The sequence below is a fragment of the Lissotriton helveticus genome, chromosome 2_2, assembly GCF_964261635.1.
Source record: "Lissotriton helveticus chromosome 2_2, aLisHel1.1, whole genome shotgun sequence".
NCBI lineage: Eukaryota > Metazoa > Chordata > Amphibia > Caudata > Salamandridae > Lissotriton > Lissotriton helveticus.
Genome location: NC_136060.1, coordinates 494,253,229 through 494,274,974, shown reverse-complemented (window position 1 = coordinate 494,274,974; position 21,746 = coordinate 494,253,229). Strand labels below are relative to the sequence as shown.

Genomic DNA, 21,746 nt, shown 5'->3' with positions numbered 1-21,746 from the left:
CACTCATTTCAGAGACTATGGCGGGCTGTGGTTTGTCCCAACTGGTTCATCAAGGAACACATTCCTCTGGCCACACTTTAGATGGGATCTTTTCCTCTAATCCCAATATAATAAATGACGTCCTCCCAGAACCCTGGTCGGACCATAAAGTTGTCCCTTTCACTTTAACCATCGACCAGACCAACACTGACAGAGCCCCCCAGTGCAAAGAATTCTCCTTCCAAGAATGGGATAAAATTGATATTGCCAAACTTCACACACACCTTCATGCGTCAATTCCAGGGCTTGCCCATGACAGCAACCTTGCCACTGAACAAGTAAACAACTGGATTAAAGCCGCTGTGCTGTCTGTCGCACCTCTTAAAACAAAGCTCGCTAAAAGGAGAAAAACTTCCGAGCCTTGGTTCTCGGAGAGACTCAGACTGCAAAAGCAGTCCTGTAGGCGGGCTGAAAGGAGATGGAGGGTTAACTATGAGGACAGGGAGAAAGATACCTATTGTAAGACACTAGCCACCTACAAGAAATTTATAACTGAAGAAAAATCGGCCTTCTTTACTAAAAAAATCAAAGAGGGCAACAACTCCAGTAAAGAGCTTTATGCTACAGTCAAAAAGCTTACCAAAACTTCGGCTAAGCAGATAGAAGGCAGCATAGGGCTTTGCAATAAATTGGGTCAATTTTTCACAGATAAAGTAATTCTCATATACGACTTGATCCCTATCCCTAATCACGACACATGGACTCTGGGAGAACCCCAGCGCGTCTTAGGTAATCACACAGAGCCAGTGAAGGCAGAGTTTCAGTTCTCTACCCCTTCAGTGGATCAGGTGCACCAACTCATACTAACCACAAAGTCAGGGGGCCCCCTGGATCCGTGTCCTCCCAAAGTCCTGCACATGTTCCCAGACCAGCTCAGTAAGCATCTTCAGCGGCTCATCACTAAGATTATTGAGTCGTCCTGTTTTCCGAGGGTCTGGAAAGACGCTTCTGTCCTCCCGCTCCTCAAAAAACCGAACCTTGACCCTTCGATCCCAGCCAAATCTCGAGAATCCCTTTCCCGGCGAAAATTCTAGAAAAACACCTGAATACCCAACTGTCGAAATTTATCAAGGACTCCCAGGCTCTCGATATTTCACAACATGGGTTCCGGGGAGAACATGGGACGGAAACCGCTCTGGCTTTGGCGGCGGAGGAGATTAGGAGGATTCTGGACGGTGGTGGGAAGGCTGCCTTAATTTTATTAGATCTGTCGGCAGCCTTCGACACCATCAACCACGAGCTGCTCCTGTCCCGTCTTAAAGAAATAGGGCTGCACGCTTCTGCTACCACACTTATGGCCTCCTTTCTGGGAGAAAGATCCTTCACGGAGCAGCTTGGGGAGTTTTCTTCAAAATCATTCAAATCCCCTTGGGGGGTCCCCCAGGGCTCCTCTCTAAGCCCCACCCTTTTTAATGTTTACACAGCCCCGTTAGCAAACATTATTAGGGATCACGGTTTCCTACCTATTTCCTACGCAGATGATACTCAAATAGTGGTGGACATATCCAATAACACCTCAGAGACGGCAGGCAAATTCCGGCTCTGTATGAATCCGGTTAGTCTCTGTATGCAAGCTAATTGCTTGAAACTAAACGGAGATAAGTCCGAGGTCATGCTGCTGGGAGCCGACAATAAGATCTGGTCACCTAATTGGTGGCCTGATGGCCTAGGTAACTGCCGATCACCTGTGGACAGTGTAAGGAACCTTGGATTCATGTTCGATTCAAAACTCACGTTTAAGGCCCAAATTAACAAACTCACTTCCTCGGTCTGGTTCACCCTGAAACTAATTCGAAAACTACGGCCTTACATCCCTCCTGACCCCTGTAAAACACTGGTAACCATGCTGGCTTTCTCCAAAATGGATTACGGGAAGGCCTTATATGCTGGGCTACAAAAACAGCTTCTCTTAAAACTTCAGCGGTTGCAGAACGCTGCGGCCTGGCTGATACTGAATATCCCCAGGTTTGAACCGGTGGCTTCCAAGCCTAGAAATCTTTAATGGCTACCAGTTGAGAAAAGAATCCAATTTAAGCTAGCATGCCTGGCATATAAATCTATGCATTTCTTGAAAACAAACATGGCACCTTACATCCCAGCCAGGACGCTAAGATCTAGCAGTGCCAACCTCCTCCGCACCCCCCGTTTCAAACAACTGAGATGGGGGGGGAGAGGTTTTTTACTGCACTCAGCGATAACCTGGAATAAACTCCCTGCAGAAATAAAAAACAGCTCATCTCTGCTAACTTTTAGAAAGCAAAAAACTGATATTTTTACCTATGCCTCTACTGTTTATTTCAAACAATTAATGCATTAACAAGGATAAACAAAACTTTATTGGTTTATCCTGACATTTTATTTATGTCGTTTTGTTTTTAATTATTTTATAGTCTTAATTTATAGTTTGCCAGAGAAAGAACATCATCAACTCAACGTCTTGCCATACAATTGCAATTTTGTGAATTACAAAACATAAATCTTACAGAAAAACACGCAAAATCAAGTGTAGATCAACCAAAATACAAAACATGAATTTTGACAATTTATACAAACATTAATATACGTATTTCCTTAAAGTTATCGAGCTCTCAGCCTTCACAGTATCATGTCACTCGCGGGTGTATACGAGGCTCGTATACACCCGCGAGTGACATGATACTGTGAAGGCTGAGAGCTCGATAACTTTAAGGAAATACGACTGTTAGGAATTTGAAAAAAAAGCGGCATTCATTTCCGCTCTCCTTCCGCCTACCAACGAAGATGTAATTTAAAAACCGGTACCTCGAGCTCATTGAAATTGATGACGGCCACGCAGTACGCCGCCCAGCTCAATACTATTCAGCGTGACACCCACAGTACTGACGACATTTTAAAGGTCAGCGCTACCTTGGCTATACAAAAGTTCCATACGGAAACGATTCACTCTGCCCTGATGAGAGTCCTGTGACTCACACAGCTGGACTCGAAACGCTTCTTGGGGTGTTTACAAAAAGTTTTTCTCATCCCCCGGGAATTGAATACATATCTGTTTGTTTTTCTCATTGTCCATTGGCAACTGTATATTAATGTTTGTATAAATTGTCAAAATTCATGTTTTGTATTTTGGTTGATCTACACTTGATTTTGCGTGTTTTTCTGTAAGATTTATGTTTTGTAATTCACAAAATTGCAATTGTATGGCAAGACGTTGAGTTGATGATGTTCTTTCTCTGGCAAATTAAGACTATCAAATAGTTAAAAACAAAACGACATAAATTAAATATCAGGATAAACCAATAAAGTTTTGTTTATCCTTGTTAATGCATTAATTGTTTGAAATAAACAGTAGAGGCATAGGTAAAAAAATCAGTTTTTTGCAGTATATAGTGGCCCAACCTACCCTCTTTCCCACAGGGCCCAACCACCCCTATTCTTAAAAACTTTTAGAAAGAGCATAAAGACCTGGCTCTTCTCTGGGTAGCCTGGCCCAGATTCCTGCACGACACAAACTGAGGCCCTCCACTCTAACAGTCTCAGTCATTTTAGCGCCAAGACGCCCCCGAGCATTCGTGCGCTCTACAAATCCTATAATCAAATCAAATCAAACCTAACTAGATGTACCTAAATGTACCTAGCATCAGTGTAGGTGTTAGGCCAAGAATCCCTCTAGGATAAAGTGAACCCCATTACCTGAGAATCTGGGACCTCATCCTGGTCTCGAGTTGGACACCCCGTGAGGGATTTAAACCACTGCTCGCTGGAGTGTCTGCATGCAGGAACCTCAGGCTCTCTGGTCAGTGTGTCAGCCAGGAAGTCTTGGTCTCCTCTATCCTTCTAAGCAAAACATGATGTATATATACCCACAGGTCTCCCCAGGGGTCCTACCTTGCTGTGTTACTGTCAGCCTAAAGGATGCCGTCGGGCCTGAACTTTATACAGAGATATGGAGATGTCCTTCCTACTGTCAGTCCTGCTGTGCTTCCAAGTAGCCTCATGCATGATTTATGAGTTTCGAACTAGGAAAAAACCTGCGTTCTGAATGCAGTATTGATCTAGGTAAAAGGTCATTCCCTGTGAACCGTTATGTATGTAATTTAGGGAAGGATATAGGTGAAAGGTTGAACTGTTACAAGCGCCTATATAGGGTACCTATATGGAATATAAAAACCGTACTTCTCATTACATACTGGTTTGAGATACATGTTAACACCCTACCTCTCATTGAATACTGGCGAGAGAAATGTGGTCAAACAAAGAAAACCCGAGGTCACGGGTAAAAGGAAGAGGCTCCCAATCAATATGATCAGGCATTGCCTTCAGGAAAGAAAAATTTCTTTCTTGAGTCCCCTCACTCACCGGGGTTTCCCCATGGTGACATGCTTCATCATTGGAGCCATCCCAGTTCTCTACGACCTGGGGCGTGCTACGACTTGCGCAAAATACGTAGGAGCACTTCAAGTGGAAGACTATGTGTAGTGCAGAGTGTGGTGGAGTGGGTGAAAGTGACTAAAAATACCTTGGTAGTAGGCTTAAATACTTTATTATCGCTCCTAGGTTGGTATATCTAAAAGGGGGTGTTACACGGAAAAACCTAACTGTAATGGGTATTAGTTCAGTGTAAGAGAAATGTGATACCACTCTACCTCCTCATGACATTCTGGTTTGAGAATTGTGGTGCCACCCAACTTCCCATGACATACGGGTTTGAGATGCATGGTAACTCCCTACTTGTCATGACATACTGCTTTGAGATGCATGGTACTACCCTACCTCTCATGACATACTGCTTTGAGATGCATGGTGCCACCCTACCTCTCATTACATACTGGTTTGAGATGCATGGTAACACCCTACCTCTCATTACATACTGGTTTGAGATGCATGGTAGCACCCTACCTCCCATGACATAATGGTTTGAGATGCATGGTAACACCCTACCTCTCATGACATACTAGTTTGAGATGCATGGTAACACCCTACCTCTCATGACATACTAGTTTGAGATGCATGGTAACACCCTACCTCTCATTACATACTAGTTTGAGATGCATGGTAACACCCTACCTCTCATTACATACTAGTTTGAGATGCATGGTAACACCCTACCTCTCATGACATACTAGTTTGAGATGCATGGTAACACCCTACCTCTCATTACATACTAGTTTGAGATGCATGGTAACACCCTACCTCTCATGACATACTAGTTTGAGATGCATGGTAACACCCTACTTCCCATGACATAGTGGTTTGGTTTGAGATGCATGGTACCATCCTACCTCTCATGAGATAGTGCTTTGAGATGCATGGTACCATGATGGAGTGGGCCCTTGGGCTGGTTGGCAGTGTTGTGATCTGTTTCTCATCTTTGGAGACCCTGAGTAGGTGGAAACAGTTTTCCACTGGGGTAAATCCCGACCTTTCACCCAGAAGCAGTTCAAGCCGCCCAGAGCCCGGGGCCCCGGAGTTTCTCACGAAAGTGACTTTATGAGATATAGGGCCCCAAACGTAGCAGCCATGACGCCCTCTGAGTAATGTGTTATCACTGTCTGTGCCCTGCCCTGTCTCAAGAACTGGTACCCCATGTGAGAGGGAGGGGGCCCCCCGACGCGCCCTGTCTCGCGGCACTGATGTCATCAGAGACTGAGGGAAGTCAGTGAGTGAAAAGGAGAAGGAAGGAAGTGATGAGCAGAAGAGAGCTGGGCCTCGAGAAAGGAGAGATGTGGAAGAGATAGAGGGGGGAAGAGGCAGAGAGAGGGCACCCCCCTCCCACATGAGAGAGAGAGAGAGAGAGAGAGGGGGGGTGCCAGGCGATAGAGAGAGAGAGAGAGAGACAGAGAGAGAGAGAAGGAGAGAGAGATAGAGAGATGTGGAAGAGATAGATGGGGGAAAAGAGACAGAGAGAAGGGGGGTGACAGACGATAGAGAGAGAGAGAGAAAAAGAGAGGGAGAGAGAGAGAGAGACATGGAAGAGATAGAGGGGGGAAGAGGCAGAGAGAGAGCGGGTGACATGAGAAAAGAGAGAGAACCAGAGAGGAGGGAGAGAGAGAGAGAAAGAGCGAGAGAGAAAGAAAGAGGGAGGGAGAGAGAGACAGAGAAAGAGAGAGAGAGAGAGACACACATACCAAGGGGGTGAAATAAATAATATTTATTGAAATGAAATGAAATAATTTTTATTTGATTCAGTTCTCTGACGAATACAACACATTTTTTAGACATTATCGTTACATTTTTTACTAATAAAATTATTACACTAATAAAATTTTAAAAATGTTTTTAAAAAGTTGTACATGCTAATACACACAAATTCATTTGGTGGAGCTTGGTAGAGTGAAATCAGATTCTGGACCGAATTTATTTTACATTTCATTTTGATCGGAATTATGTATCTGTTCCTTGCTGCAACCACAGTCTCATTTGGACAAATGAACAGCACGTGTTCTAGGTCTTGCACCCCACCTTTGCATAGGTCACAGAGATTAGTCCCTCCTTCTTTTAGTGACCACTTGAATGTGTGAGATTGGAGGGGTAATATTCCGAGCCGCACTTGTATAATACTTCTCCTAACTCCGTGATTTAAATTAAAAAAGATGTATGGTTGAATTTTTTTTTAAACTATTGTATCTGCGTACTGCTTGTACGTTGAGAGCCTGGAGCAGTGTTGAATGTGCAATTCCATGCTTATCCTTGGGGTCAGGTGCTTCTAGCAAAGTTTCAGTTGGGCTGGTGACCAAGATTTTAACATTTCTAGGGAAACTGATGTCAATTTAAAAGCAATGCTTCGGTTTTTACAAAAAACGTACTTCGGAGATTCTGGCTCGAGTGACACTATTTTTAACAGTGCTCTTAGAGATCCTTGATCTGTATGAACCAGGTTGTACGCCCATCTAATTATGTTTGAGATCCCTCTGGTGTAGGAACTAACTAACGATAGTTCTAACCTCAGAGCTTGAACCGGGACTGCTTGCGACATCCTGGTTAGTTTCCGCAGGATTTTCCCTTCTTTGATGTCAATTTGCTTCCATTCTGTTATTGGTATATGTTCTATAGCGTAAGACAAAACGGCTGTGATTTTTGTTCTGTATACCTGGAGCAAGGAAGAGAAGTGCCTTTGACCAGTGGAAGAATAAAGTCTTTGAAGAGTCCCTGAGTGGATATCTGCGTTTCGACCCATCTTTTGGAGGTGAGGCTGATTGTACAAAGACTGAGTGAAAGTTCTCCCAAGATATATGTAGTCTTTGACAATTTCCAATGGTTTTCCCCCTAATAACTAGTTGTATTTGTAATAGGTCTTCTTTCTTGTAAATGGTAAAATTTTTGTTTTGGTAACATTTGGAATTAAGTAATTTTGTTCGGTGTATCTGGTAAGTGCCAACAGATTTCTTTGGAGGCCAAATGGGGTCAAGTCGAGGATTACTACATCGTCAGCATACATCAAACAATGGATTTTAGTAGAAGCAATCTTCGGCGGAAAGTTGTTGACATGGTTAAGATTTTCTGGTAGGTCACTCAAGTATAAAGAAAACAATAAGGGGGCTAAGAGACACCCTTGACGCAGGCCATTTGGGGTTGATATTGGGGAGGTAAGGCCCTTCTCCCTCCCCATTTGGACTTGGTACCATGTACCCGAATAAAGTAATGTTATTAAATGGAGAAGGTTTTGTGGGATTCCCATTTTTTGGAGTTTGTACCAAAGCTTGACTCGGTCGACCCTATCCAAGGGGGTGATTTACTAAAAGATTTTTCTGGATTGTCCTCACTTTTCTGACCAGCACACAATTGGGCTTATTTACAAGCCCCTCCCTTCGCTGGTGCGCCACTTTTCTTAACATTCCGGTGCCGCACTGGGCCTACCCATATCTACAATGGCATGGAAAGGCACCCTGTGTGGCTTTTCATGGCCTCGTATTTATGGTGTGAGGCAACGCAGCGCAAGTCGCTGCGTTTCCTCACAGTGCCTCGGGAGGAGTGCCATGGGCGTTGCGGGGGGTTTACCCATGGACCGCTTGTGGCATTCCGCACATTCACAGATTCAACAAAGCTTGAATCTGGGAATGTGTCGAAAGCCTGCGCCTCCCCAGGGGGGGGCATTAGGGTTGATTTTGTGAAGGAAGGTGTCCCTTCCTCCACAGAAACAACCTGGTTTCGAGGCAGGCACCCTTGCACATGGTGCAAAGATACCCGCGTTGGCGCTAGGCAGCCATTTGTGAGCCGCTGCAGTGGCATTCTGTGCATTCCTGCCCTTTTCTTTTGACGCAGGGCAACTCAGCAAATTGCTGTGCAGTAAATTGTAGTAAATGAGGGTCTTAGGTTTTTTTAATGATTTTCTTTCCAGTGCAAAACTTGTTTTGTGCTGGAAATTGACTCAGAGTAACGCAAAGTAGCTCAACCGCTGCTTTGCAATACTTAGTGTCAAGGGGGCGCTACGTGGGCATTCCCTGCAATCACCCACCCTTTTTGACACCCAAATCTATGGATGTATGACGTTACAACGCACACTTTTACAACGCATACCTTTACAACACATTTTTTACAACGTAACATCCATTACAACGCATTCCATTACAACGCATGCCATTAAAACGAAATTTTAAAAACTACATTTACAACCATTATTGTATTCCATTACAACGCATAATACCTTTACAACGCATACCACTACAACGCATAACATTACATTGCATGTTTGGTATTGGATAGTGTAGGGGTAAAAATTACTATTCTAACTCCAGGGGGTGCAACAGTAGGGTAAGTGTTGGATGGTAATGTTATGCGTTGTAATGGTATGTGTTGTAATGATTGCGTTGTAATGACATGCGTTGTAGTGGTGTGCGTTGTAGTGTCATGCGTTGTAATGGCATGTGTTGTAATGGATGTTGCGTTGTAAAAGTTTTGTTGTAATGGTAGTGCGTTGTAAAAGTTGTGTTGTAAAGGTTGTTTCCCAAATCTATCTACCAGAAATGTGAGAGCGGGTTATGCATCAAAAAATAACACCTTTTGAAGGAAGGCGTTAGAAAGAGAAATGTTTTCTTTTCTCCTTTCTTTTCCAACTTTGCACGTGTGCTGGACTGTACAGCAAATATACAAAGAAAAGTTTTAGAAGTTGTCCATGCATAGTATTTTAGACTGGAAGTGACCCTTACAGTACAAAACCTATGCTAGACTCTCGCACACGTCCTTGCACAGTGGTGCAAAGGTGTGTGCGTGGCGCACAGAAGCAACATTCTGCCGCAGCGCTAGGGAGAGGGGAGGAGAGAGCCATATCTCTAGCTATGGAGCTGTCCTGCTCCCTGTCACACAACGCAGCGCTGAACCTTTGGCTGCTGTGTTGGGGACAGTTTAGTAAATCTGCCTCCAAGAGAGACGAAGAGACACAGCTTGTCAAAGCACTAGGAGGAAGAGAAAGAGTATATAAAAAAAAGCAAGAGATGGAGGTGAAAAATGGGAAAATAAAAAGATGTGAAGGGTCAAAAGAAGAGCAAGAGAAAAATAACAGATGTTGGTGCAAATTTACAAAGAATTGGGGCAAACGTACAAAGAATTCACGCAACACAGCACCGCAAACAAGGGGGCATATTACCAACAGTTAGCGATATTTATCGCTAACTGAGCTTAGCGTTAGTTTTTTAACGCCGCGCTTCGCCCAATATTATCTCTGAGATAACGTCCTATTACCAACGTTTATCTCAAAAGCGATAATATTGCAGGCGTTAGCGTGAATATCTCTGGAAACCAGCCGTGTTCACGCATTAGCGTGCAAATGCTGTTAGCCATGTTATCCACCTCCCATTGGATAACATGGCTAAGAACTGGTATTTGCAGGCGTTAGCGTTTGGCGATATTCGCGCTTAGCGTGAATATTTCCATCGCTTCTCCTTTCTTGGTAACAGGCGATAGCGAGGTTAGTGACTGCTTCCAGTCGCTAACCGGTTGGGTACACCCCCTTTGCATGTCATTAGCGATGAATATCGCTTACATGCAAAGCGGGCCCCAAACCGCTCGCTATCGCCTACAAGCTGTCACTAACTGCTGTTAGCGACAGCTTGGTAATAGAGCGATAGAATTATCGTCGCTTAAAGGGCGATAATTCAATATCGCCACCCTTGGTAATATGCCCCTCGGTTGTTGCACTGAGTTGCGTGAAAGGGAGGGGGCTGAACTGCGTAATATCAACTAAGATGTCGCGCTGTTTTTCTCTCTCCATGCACTGGTGGAATGTAAACTCCCTTGCACCAGTACACACCCCCTTGCACCACGCCGAGGTTAGGTTCTGTACTGTAAGGGTAGGCTTCTAGGACAAAATACTATGCTTAGGCATAGTGTGAACGTTTTCTAACGTTGTATCTGTGCTGACCATTACAGCACACGTGCTAACTTAAAACATTTTTGAGAAAGAAATCTTTTCTCACACGTTATAACTGCGTTGAGCAGGTGTCATTGGGGCATATTATCAAGGGATTTATCTCCGCTTTTTTGGCTTTAAAACCAAGAAAGCGGAGATAAAATTATCTCCCTATCAGCAACAGGGTGCTAACATGCAAATTCGCATGTTCGTACCCTTTTTCTCTACGCTTCCCCTTGCATCTCTAATGAGATGCAAGGGGGGCGTTCCAGAGAAAAATAATAGGAGAAATGTTAAGCGACATTTCTCCTATTATCAAGGATTTCGCTAACCCTGTTAGTGATAAAAAAAGCAGCGCTAACCGCGGTTAGCACTTCTTTTTTTTACACCTTGTATTTTCCTGACTTAGCCATGATATCCTATGGAAGGTGGATATCATGGCTAAGTTTGTGAGCCCCTATCATCAAGCTAACGCCAAACTTCGAGAGATTATCGTTGGTTTTCCAGCGATAATCTCTCATTTGGCAGTTAGCGCGAGGATTTTTATCACTTCTGAGATAAACCTTGCTAATAGCAAGTTATCTCTGCGATAATTTCCGGCGATGCTTAGCGTTAAAAAATTCGTTGCTAAGCCTCGTTAGCGATAAATATCGCTAATCGTTGGTAATATGCCCCAATTGTTTTTTAATGCTAAAAAGATCGACTTTTTTTTAAGTAGCTATGGATTTGCCTCAAAAACTGTGGCTGGATGGAAACGTCCATCTACCACCCATGGGACGCCCCCCTTGATGCAAAGTAGCACATGATGGTGCAAAGCGATACTTTGGGACTCCTTTCCAGCGAAAAACATGAAAATCACCACCATAAATTTGGCCCCCTCTGTAAACAAGAGGAAGAGAGAAAAGCAGAGAGAGAGAACAGTGGAGGGTAAAAGAGAGACGTCCATCCTTGTTGAAGAAAAAACAGACATGGCAGAAAAGGCATCGGAAAACGTGTGAGAACCCGTGACATCAGCAGAGACCTGGGCTCAAAGGTCAAAGGTACTCCTGCTATGAAGGAAGCTGCAAAGCTCTGGCAACTCCTGGAAACCGAAGGCTCACGCCAAGGAAGCAAGAGTGAGCAGAACTAAACTCAGACGAAAGTGAGAGGAAAAAAGATTAATGAGACTGAGAGAAGGAGATGAAATGACAAAGTAGGAAGAAAGTATGGGGCACTAACGAAAGAGGGAGAAAAAGAGAAACTGCAGAAATAAGGGAGAGTGGGGAGGGGAGAAAGGAATCAGTATGATCGAGAAAGAAAGTGTAGAGAAGATGAGAGACAGAGCCGGAGGGAAGGTGAATGAGAAGTAGGTGGTGGAAATACGGAATGAAACTCTCACTCCAGAACAAAACCCCAAACACAGGAACCTAAGTGACATATCATGAAAACATGCAAATAGGGTGACTAACTGGACCAAAATAAAGGAAGGTGTTTGTGTATGCAGCACTCAGGGAAAAGTGTTCAGTGCATGCTAAATAGGAGAAACCAGGCAAAGACAGGAGAGAGCAGACAGAAAGATACAGCGGCAAGAGAACATATGAGCCCAGAGAGTAACATGCAGAGGGAAGAGCACATGTGAGGGCAGAGAGAAAAACTTAGAATGAAGAGCACATGTGAGGCAGAGAGAAACATACAGAGGGAAGAGCACATGTGAGGACAGAGAGGAAAGCATGGAGGGAAGAGCACATGTGAGGGCAGAGAGGAAAATACAGAGGGAAGAACACATGTGAGGCCAGGAAGGAAAACAGAGAGGGAACAACACATGTGAGGGCAGAGAGGAAAACATAGAGGGAAGAGCACATGTGAGGCAGAGAGAAACATACAGAGGGAAGAGCACATATGATGCAGAGAGAAAAATACAGAGGGAAGGGCACATGTGAGGGCAGAGAGGAAAACAGAGAGGGAAGAACACATGTGAGGGCAGGAAGGAAAATACCCGCGTGAGATAGGACAAAAAATGCAAATAGTTACGTATGTGGAAAATAGAAAAGTAAACGGCAAAATTAGATTTTTCCCCCTTTACATTGATAAAGAGCACCAATCCCCATAGCATGTTAAAGCTGGATCTTTTGGGGAGTTCATCCCGGCGTCGTAAGCTTACGGCTTCATTACTTTTACTCCCCACAATCTCTTTTAAGTACTCTCCTGCTTTAATCTCGGATAAGAAAACGCAGGTTGATCCTTTAAAAAATCACTTTCAGCCTTGCAGGGTTCATCAGGAAAACTTGAGCACCTTGTTGTTGTAGGGGAGTGATCATTTGTCGCAGTCGCCATCGTCGTTCGACTGTTGCGTGGCTAAAGACTGGTTTGGCAAAAAACTTGACTCCATCTGCCTCCTTCTGGGAATTAGGCCTGGCCTGGTCATATATTAATTGTATTAAAAGGAAAATTCCCAAAATAACCCAAAAAAGCTCTAGGTTTATCGTTTACAAAGTTGCTGCCGTCTCGTTTTTGCTTCAAGTTAAACGGAAAGCGGTGCGCCCTTTGGATCTCCTGATCCCAATTCCAGGTTGTGAGACCTGTCAGCCCTAGGGTGGTCTTTCCCTATTTTGTTCGCCCTTGCCTCATTTTACCCACCCTCTTTTTCGTTGGCCGTAGGTCTCCGAGCACCTTCCCATTGCTAACCATTGCTAAGGTGCAGGTGCTCTCTAATTCAAACATGGCTGCCATAGGTCACTGCTACTGCAGCGTGGTCTTTTTGAGTAGCACTCTAGTTGCCAGGAGCTGGCTGGGACCCCAAACATTGTTGCAATACCAGCCTGTCTTGCCTGCCCATAGTTAGAGTGGGGAAGCTCCTGGAACCTTCCAGAATAGGGGGGGGGGGTCTGCTTTTGCGGCCTTAGAGGGTGGTCACCTGACCTGGGCCTATATAAAGAAAGGAGGGAAACTTTTTAGTCAGTTGGGGCATCACTGACCTGGGGGAACCTACGCAGGATACTTAGGCGGTAGGGCCTAGTCAGGAACCTATGCCACTTGGGGTGACAGGGTTTAGGCGCTGCCCACCAAGCTGTGTGAGGAACACTGAACTAGCCCACTGATCTGGCCCGGCGGGAGGGGAACTCAGGGACCATCTGCAGTGACCTGCTGAGGAATCCTGTCAGCAGCCTTACACTCAACCCCCCCTTCAAGAAACCAAGAACCTGCTTCCACAAAGGGTGCCTGAACCACCAAACGCCAAGAAGAAACCCCCCCTGCGCTCACCAGGACTACTGGGGATCAACCAGGTACTGGGCTGTGCATCTCTGCCCCCTGGGTCGCCCCCTATGCCCCTGCGCTGTGCTACCTCATTTCCCCCTACTGAACTGCTGGGGCTGCGAAGCTGCCTCCCCTACCTATCCAGCGCTCTCCTACTGAGCCTCCCTGAGAAGCGCTTTGACTCCAGATACCATAGCTGCCCACGAAGCGCTGTTCGTGCTGACTGCCTCAAGCGCTGTGATCCCCCGACCTGCTGGTGCGCCGTCTAGCGCTGTGCCTGTGCCCTGCAGCGCTACCTCCCTTGAGGCGCTGACTAGCCCCCACTCACCGCCGCAGCCCGGAGACTCACTGGCGCTGCCCTGAGGAGCGCCAACACTGCCGTCATCTGCCCCCCTACGCCAGGAGAGGGCCAGCGCCGTGTTGCCGTGGGCCGTGCCCGGCCCAGAAGAAAGTTAAGGCGAGGCGCTGTCCTCCGATGCGCCAGGGCCCCCAGTCACTGCCGCAGCCCGGCCCGAGTGTGCGGATGCACCCCGGCGGCCCCAGAGCCTTGGGGGAAGCCGCTGCGTGCTTCAAGTAAGCCGTGATAGGCACAACGCCACCACCTCCCTCATCATATGATGGAGGCGCCCCCGCCTTAGCTGCCGGCACCGGGAGGAAGGCTGGGACGCCCCGCAGGCCGCGCTGCCATTGGCGGCCACGGGCGTGCCCCCCCGTGAAGCCCGCTGATCGGTCCCCGGCCCGGGACCAGGAAGGAGACCTGCATAAGGGCTCAGGAGGAGCCCGAGAGCCCGCACCTGCCAGCCCGGGCCCCCGGAGTGCCTGGAATCGACCGGAAGGTCGCATGGGGCCTACCAGAGGGCCAGAGCCCCCCCAACCAGCCGCCAACCTCCGCAAGAGGCCGGGAAGGCCTCAAGAGATAAGGTAAACCCCCGGAGAGGAGGGGGGAAGGCCGCAGGAGGCTCAGAGTTCTTCCCTCCCCTGGGGAACCCTGTTGTTGGGCCCCGTTGGCCCTAATTACTCGCAGGAGGCCCCCAAGCTGGGCCAGAACATGGACCGAGCCCATTAGTGACAGTTGGGCTCTAAGAGTTAACCCCTGGCTAGGGGTCTGTTAATGTTCCTCCTATGGGCCACAGAAACCAGCATCATGTAAGGAAAGTAAGGAAAGGTTTACGCTTACCTAATGAGATGTTTACTCTTGGTTATTGAAATATTGATGCATATCTAATGAACTGATTTATTTTATCTAATGAAATGTTGGGTTTGGCATATTGACATGTTGTCTGAGCTTAAATGAAAGGCTGTACAGTCCAGCCCGAACTGCCAAGCCATGCCTTCCCTGGACCGGAAACAAGCTTCCTAGGATCGGTTTCTGGCATTCCAGCCGTTTCTGGCATTCCAGCCGTCTTCAGCCAGGCTTGCTTGAATCCAGTGGCAAAGTGAGCAAGGGACTCACGTCTGAGCATACCCTGCCAACCATCACCACCCCCTTTTGTACCACTTTGTTCGCCATAAGTTGGCAGGATATGCTCAGACGTGAGTCCCTTGCTCACTTTGCCACTGGATTCAAGCAAGCCGGGCTGAAGACGGCTGAAATGCCAGAAACCGGTCCTCGGAAGCTTGTTTCCGGTCCAGGGAAGGCATGGCTTGGCAGTTCGGGCTGGACTGTTCCCATGAGGCACAGGGTCAGACTGATTTGCATATGGCCATGTCTGAACTGGGGTGGCAGAGTGGGCTAAAGAACGGTGATGGACTAAACCCAGATCTTTTGACTGGGTGTGAGTGTTTGATTGGTTCAGATGCTCCGTCCATCACCACCCCCTTTTGTACCGCTTTGTTCGCCATAAGTTGGCAGGGTATGCTCAGATGTGAGTCCCTTGCTCACTTTGCCACTGGATTCAAGCAAGCCTGGCTGAAGACGGCTGGAATGCCAGAAACCGGTCCTAGGAAGCTTGTTTCCGGTCCAGGGAAGGCATGGCTTGGCAGTTCGGGCTGGACTGTTCCCATGAGTCACAGGGTCAGACTGATTTGCATATGGCCATGTCTGAACTGGGGTGGCAGAGTGGGCTAAAGAACGGTGATGGATTCAACCCAGATCTTTTGACTGGGTGTGAGTGTTTGATTGGTTCAGATGCTCCGTCCATCACCACCCCCTTTTGTACCGTTTTGTTCGCCATAAGTTGTCAGGGTATGCTCAGACGTGAGTCCCTTGCTCACTTTGCTACTGGATTCAAGCAAGCCTGGCTGAAGACGGCTGGAATGCCAGAAACCGGTCCTAGGAAGCTTGTTTCCGGTCCAGGGAAGGCATGGATTGGCAGTTCGGGCTGGACTGTTCCCATGAGGCACAGGGTCAGACTGATTTGCATATGGCCATGTCTGAACTGGGGTGGCAGAGTGGGCTAAAGAACGGTGATGGATTAAACCCAGATCTTTTGACTGGGTGTGAGTGTTTGATTGGTTCAGATGCTCCGTCCATCACCACCCCCTTTTGTACCGCTTTGTTCGCCATCAGTCGGCAGGGTATGCTCAGACGTGAGTCCCTTGCTCACTTTGCCACTGGATTCAAGCAAGCCTGGCTGAAGACGGCTGGAATGCCAGAAACCGGTCCTAGGAAGCTTGTTTCCGGTCCAGGGAAGGCGTGGCTTGGCAGTTCGGGCTGGACTGTTCCCATGAGGCACAGGGTCAGACTGATTTGCATATGGCCATGTCTGAACTGGGGTGGCAGAGTGGGCTAAAGAACGGTGATGGATTAAACCCAGATCTTTTGACTGGGTGTGAGTGTTTGATTGGTTCAGATGCTCCGTCCATCACCACCCCCTTTTGTACCGCTTTCCCCTACCTATCCAGCGCTCTCCTACTGAGCACCCCTGAGAAGCGCTGTGACTTCAGATACCATAGCTGCCCACGAAGCGCTGTTCGTGCTGACTGCCTCAAGCGCTGTGATCCCCCGACCTGCTGGTGCGCCATCTAGCACTGTGCCTGTGCCCCGCAGCGCTACCTCCCTTGAGGTGCTGACTAGCCCCCACTCACCGCCGCAGCCCGGAGACTCACTGGCGCTGCCCTGAGGAGCGCCGACACTGCCGTCATCTGCCCCCAGAGGCCCCCCTACGCCAGGAGAGGGCTGCCGCCGCCTTGCCGTGGGCCGTGCCCGGCCCAGAAGAAAGTTGAGGCCCCCAGTCACTGCCGCAGCCCGGCCCGAGTGTGCAAAGGCGCGGCGGCGGCCCTGGAGCCTTGGGGGAATCCACCGCGCGCTTCAAGTAGCCGTGATAGGCCCGACGCCACCACCTCCCTCATCACGTGACGGGGGCGCCCGGCCGCGTCATTGGCCGCGCCCCCGCCTTGGCTGCCACTTACTATAAAGAACAAATGTCCTAGTAGTGAGAGAAAAATGGCTTCACACGATGGTATTACAGACTGAAGTCAGTTCTATAAATTTAATCCATATACCCAGCCGGGCATAGGATATTTATTTAAACAATTGGTAAGGTGATCAGAACCACAGTATATATACAGACAAGTGATAGGGCACAATCCTGTACCTATCATCCAAAAAGAAAACAGAAAAGGTAGGGAAGGTAGTGAGAGTTGAGAGAAGAATAACAGGCAAAAGCAAGGGAGCCAATTTTGTAGCTTGCACGTAGTTACAGATGCCAGCAAGCTCACAATTACAGTTGCTACAAATGGATATACACAATGGTTACTCATGTAGGACTGTATTTTAAAGTCGACGTTTCGATCCCCTGGCTCCTAATAAACCTGGGATCATCATCAGGACCAATCGTATTTAATTGCCCGGTTTGGTTCCAACCTGTTGGATCAAGTGGAGGAAAAGGAAAAACGAAAAGCAAACATGAGGACATTTCCTGAAGCAAAAGAATAAAATACATTAGGCAGCACGTATATATCGCAAGTGCACTCTTCCATGTGCAGACAGTCATGCTTAGTTCAGATCGGTGAGCCTTTTGAAGTGAGGAGGTCTTACAGGGTGGCAAAGGATCAACCATGCGCCGCAGTGAAAAATGATGACTGTATATTAGAACCTAAGTAGCGAGTCATATTCGATAAGGAGCGTGATATTATGAGAAGGTGGAGATTTCTCAGTGAAATCAAAGGTAGTTAAAATTGTACACTAAGTCGGCGCGGTGACAATGTGAAGTGAAAAGCTCTCCATGCTCAAGTACCACACGTGAAGGTGTGCAATTAAACGGACAGTATTGGAAACAATTTTAATTGAATTACTAACCCTGGGAGGTGGGGGACTGCTGAAAGAGGTAGCTAATTGGTCTGGTGGTCGTACAGCTCGTTTCAGATGAGAAGACCTATTGGGAAATAGATCTAAGTGATATAGCTAGGCGCAATTGGTCCCTGGCCCATAACGAGGCTGGCAATATATGTGAGCATACCTGAGGGCTTGGTTTCAAAGTACAGCCGTACTTGTGAATTAACCGCTTCAGACGATCCGAATTAAGTAATAGGGGTCCGCAGTGGGAAGCCTATTGAGTTAAAAGCCACAATCGTAATGAAGATCCGTGTTCAAGTACCACAAGGGTACTGATCCCGCGATCGGGAGGGTCCCTGGGGAGAAGGGGAAGAAAAATTAGGACTAAGGCTGTGGCTGTGAGTGGCCTAGCGAGTCAGGGAACAGCCTGTCAAGGATTTAGGCTCACCTGAAGGTACTGGGACCGCAGTACAGGGGAAGGCGACGCAATGGTCTCTCCTTCTGTTTCCAGCGCCTGTTAGCGAGTGGATGGAAAGGGTTTGGGCATGTGACTAGGTTTCATAGAAACCGAAGGGCGGACTGCAGGTACAAAGTCAAAATGGCGGCCACTATGGACATAGGGAAGGGTGCCGCCACTTTGGAGTGGTGAGGAAGGATGTGCTCGTGAATGGCCAAAGGTGAACCATGCATCCCAAATTGTGCTACAATTGTGTATCTGCTATGCATATTCACACTACTTGAAGGTCATTATATTTTTAAATTTCTAGCATTTCAATTGTCAACAAAATTCATTCTGGTTTGACCACATTGTTGCACCAAAATTTTGAAACTGGCAGTCGGTGCTTCTTGTGCCATGGTCACATGTATCTTATATTCAATTGTCAATTTAGCAGTGGTGCTGTCTAGAACACAGAGCAGGGTCACAACTTGTACGGAATTAAGTCTTTTTGTTTTTGTCTTTAAGGAAGAAGGTTCATTGTTGCACTTGATTTAAAGCAGTGTAGTCCAATCCTCTGCTCTGTTTGGCTGCCGGCACCAGGTGGAAGGCTGAGACACCCCGCAGGCCGCGCTGCCATTGGCGGCCGCGGGCACGCCCTCCACTGAAGCCCGCTGATCGGTCCCCGGCCCGGGACCAGGAAGAAGACCTGCATAAGGGCTCAGGAGGAGCCCGAGAGCCCCAACCTGCCAGCACGGGCCCCCTGAGGTCCTGGAATCGACCAGCCGCCAACCTCCTCAAGAGGCCGGGAAGGCCCGAAAAGATAAGGTAAACCCCTGGGGAGGAGGGCGGAAGGCCACAGGAGGCCCAGAGTTCCCCCCTCCCCTGGGGAACCCTGTTGTTGGGCCCCGTTGGCCCTAGTTACTCACAGGAGGCCCCCAAGCTGGGCCAGAACATGGACCAAGCCCATTAGTGACAGTTGGGCTCTAAGAGTTAACCCCTGGCTAGGGGTCTGTTAATGTTCCTCCTATGGGCCACAGACACCAGCTTCATGAGAGTAAGGCCCTGTTTATTCCTGAGTAAGGAAAGGTTTACGCTTACCTAATGAGATGTTTACTCTTGGTTAATGAAATGTTGATGCATATCTAATGAACTGATTTATTTTACCTAATGAAATGTTGGGTTTGGCATATTGACATGTTGCCTGAGCTTTAATGAAAGGCTGTACACTCCTGCTTAAGGAAGCGGCTCCTGAATGCCTCTAGTTACTCCATTGAAGCGTTTACCCCTCTAATCAAATGAGTAATGCTGAGTCACGAAACATTTAAGTGCCTAATGAAATGGTTATTGAAACATGTAGATTGATGATTGAATTGCTTACTTTACTCTCCTGAAGAACTGCCTTAATGAGTTACTGCTACTGTGATTATTGATTGCTCTAAATGAATTACCAGACATGACCTTGAACTAGATAACATTTATTGATTTGAATCAAACTTACTGGTGTGGTCTCAGTCATTGTGTGTGTTTCATTGTCTCAGTGGATGTGTGTGCTGTATGGTCACTTTACACCTAATCTTTCGGGTGCCTCCTGGGTCGTGCCAAGCTACCCCCTGGGGAACTGGTGACCCCAGTTCCTACACAGGTCGTCTGTGATGGAAAGGCTGACCGAAGCAATTTTACGATGTACCCTCTGGGATCGTCTCCCTACACACCTTGCTTTCATGATGTCAATGCACAATCATAAAACATGCAGACAAACACACACTTATGCTCTCTCTCACATACTCACTTCCTCTCACATTTCTCTCTTCCCCATCACTCACTCTAACTCACATTTGTTCACTTACTCATTCTCACAGATACTCACTCCCACTCTCACACAAAGGTACTCATACTCACTCGTTCTCTTTCTCACTTCAATACACACTCACCCTTTAACACTTACTGACTCTGAGGCCTGGTGCAATTGACCCTGCTGCACTATTGATGCCTGCACCCCTGACTCACTGAAACACCCTCTCACAATCTTCAATCACTCTCTCTTTCTATCACACACACTCTTTAACTCAGTCCTGCACACTCACTTACTCTTACACATACACCCTTTCAAACTCAGATTCCCACTCACTTTCACTCTCTTTCACACTCGCAAACACACACACCGTCACTCAATCGCTCACAACCTCATACATGCACAGACAAACAACATTTTGTTTACTTACCTTGCTTCCTTTGCTGGCAACTAGGAGGCCCCAACGAGGGAGCGGTGCAGGAATCTAGAGCTGTACCTTGGAACCAGCCAGCCGTGATTCTCAACAAGGAGCCAGTCAAAGCAGCAAGGCCACGTTTCAATAGAGGAAGACCCATCTCAATTGCTCCCCCAGTTTCCAGCTATTACTGGACCTACAGCCCTGTAAGAAGCTTGGGCAATGCTGGAGATCCTGCCCTGCTGCTCTGTATGGCTTCTCATTGGTCTCAGGGATGCACTGATGTGGGCTCTTACAAACAATTTTGATCAAATATACTCTGCTGCCTGAGCCTGAGACATGCGCAATATGTCTGCTAAATAAAATGGATTGTGCTGGAGAGGTTGGTTAGTCAGATCGGTAAAACAGGCAGGAATACATTCAGCATCCCCATGGCTCAATCCGGCTCTCTGCTCCACCACAAAGACTAACACTTGCAAAGAAATAGACCATCTCAACCACTTGGGGTTTTCTCCCTTCATAGCCATCAACCATTTCAGGGACAAGGGGAAGAGTTGGTCAGAAATACACCCTAAGTGAACGTCAGCAACAGTGGGAGAGGGTTGCCTGCCACCTTAGTGACATTAGCAACACTGAAGGGCCCGGGGCAGTATAGGTGGACTGACGTGTCCTGAGAGGGTGACCTTCTTCACCATCTTGGAATTAATGGTGAGATTCAACAACATTTTATTATAAATCTTTGTTATTATTAATGTTTAGAGATTGACACATTTGTGTTTCCATATGTAATTAATGTATTTTTTAAACAAATACAAAAGTATGTGATTTAAGTATTTTTAAAAAACAAAGACAGAATTATAAATAAATTAAAAAATAAGTACAACTGACAAATGTTTCTGTTACTTTTTTTACAATACATTATGCCTAAAAGTGATACATATCTAATATTTTAATTATTTTATTCAACATTTAAATGTAGTAAATGTCAATACTATAAAATAACGGTATGAATTATATTTATATTTGACAGGCCATCTCAGTTTGATCCACAAAGTGTATAATAATTTAGATCCGGCTTTAAACTTTAACAGAATGACATTATGTCAAGCTGCTGGCATTTCACACATCTCAGTCCCAAAGTGGGGCTATTGCCACGCCCATCGAAAGTTCTTTTTACTTCATTAATTAGGATTCTCCAGTGCTCCTGGACCTCACCGTTTTAGTCCTCATGCATTCACTCATTTTTAATGTGGACGGACTGCACTGGCCTTTCTCCTATGTCTCACACCA

At 46.8% G+C, this 21,746-nt stretch overlaps 1 long non-coding RNA gene across 1 annotated transcript in view; it reads left to right on the top strand.

The window, feature by feature from the left end:
- LOC144821570 (uncharacterized) overlaps positions 1 to 19,736 on the top strand; it is a 245,697-nt gene extending 225,961 nt beyond the window's left edge. Inside the window, exon 4 of the long non-coding RNA XR_013608381.1 lies at positions 18,775 to 19,736. This is a non-coding gene — a long non-coding RNA (uncharacterized LOC144821570). The remainder of the gene's footprint in view (positions 1 to 18,774) is intronic.
- The last annotated feature ends 2,010 nt before the right edge of the window (positions 19,737 to 21,746 follow it).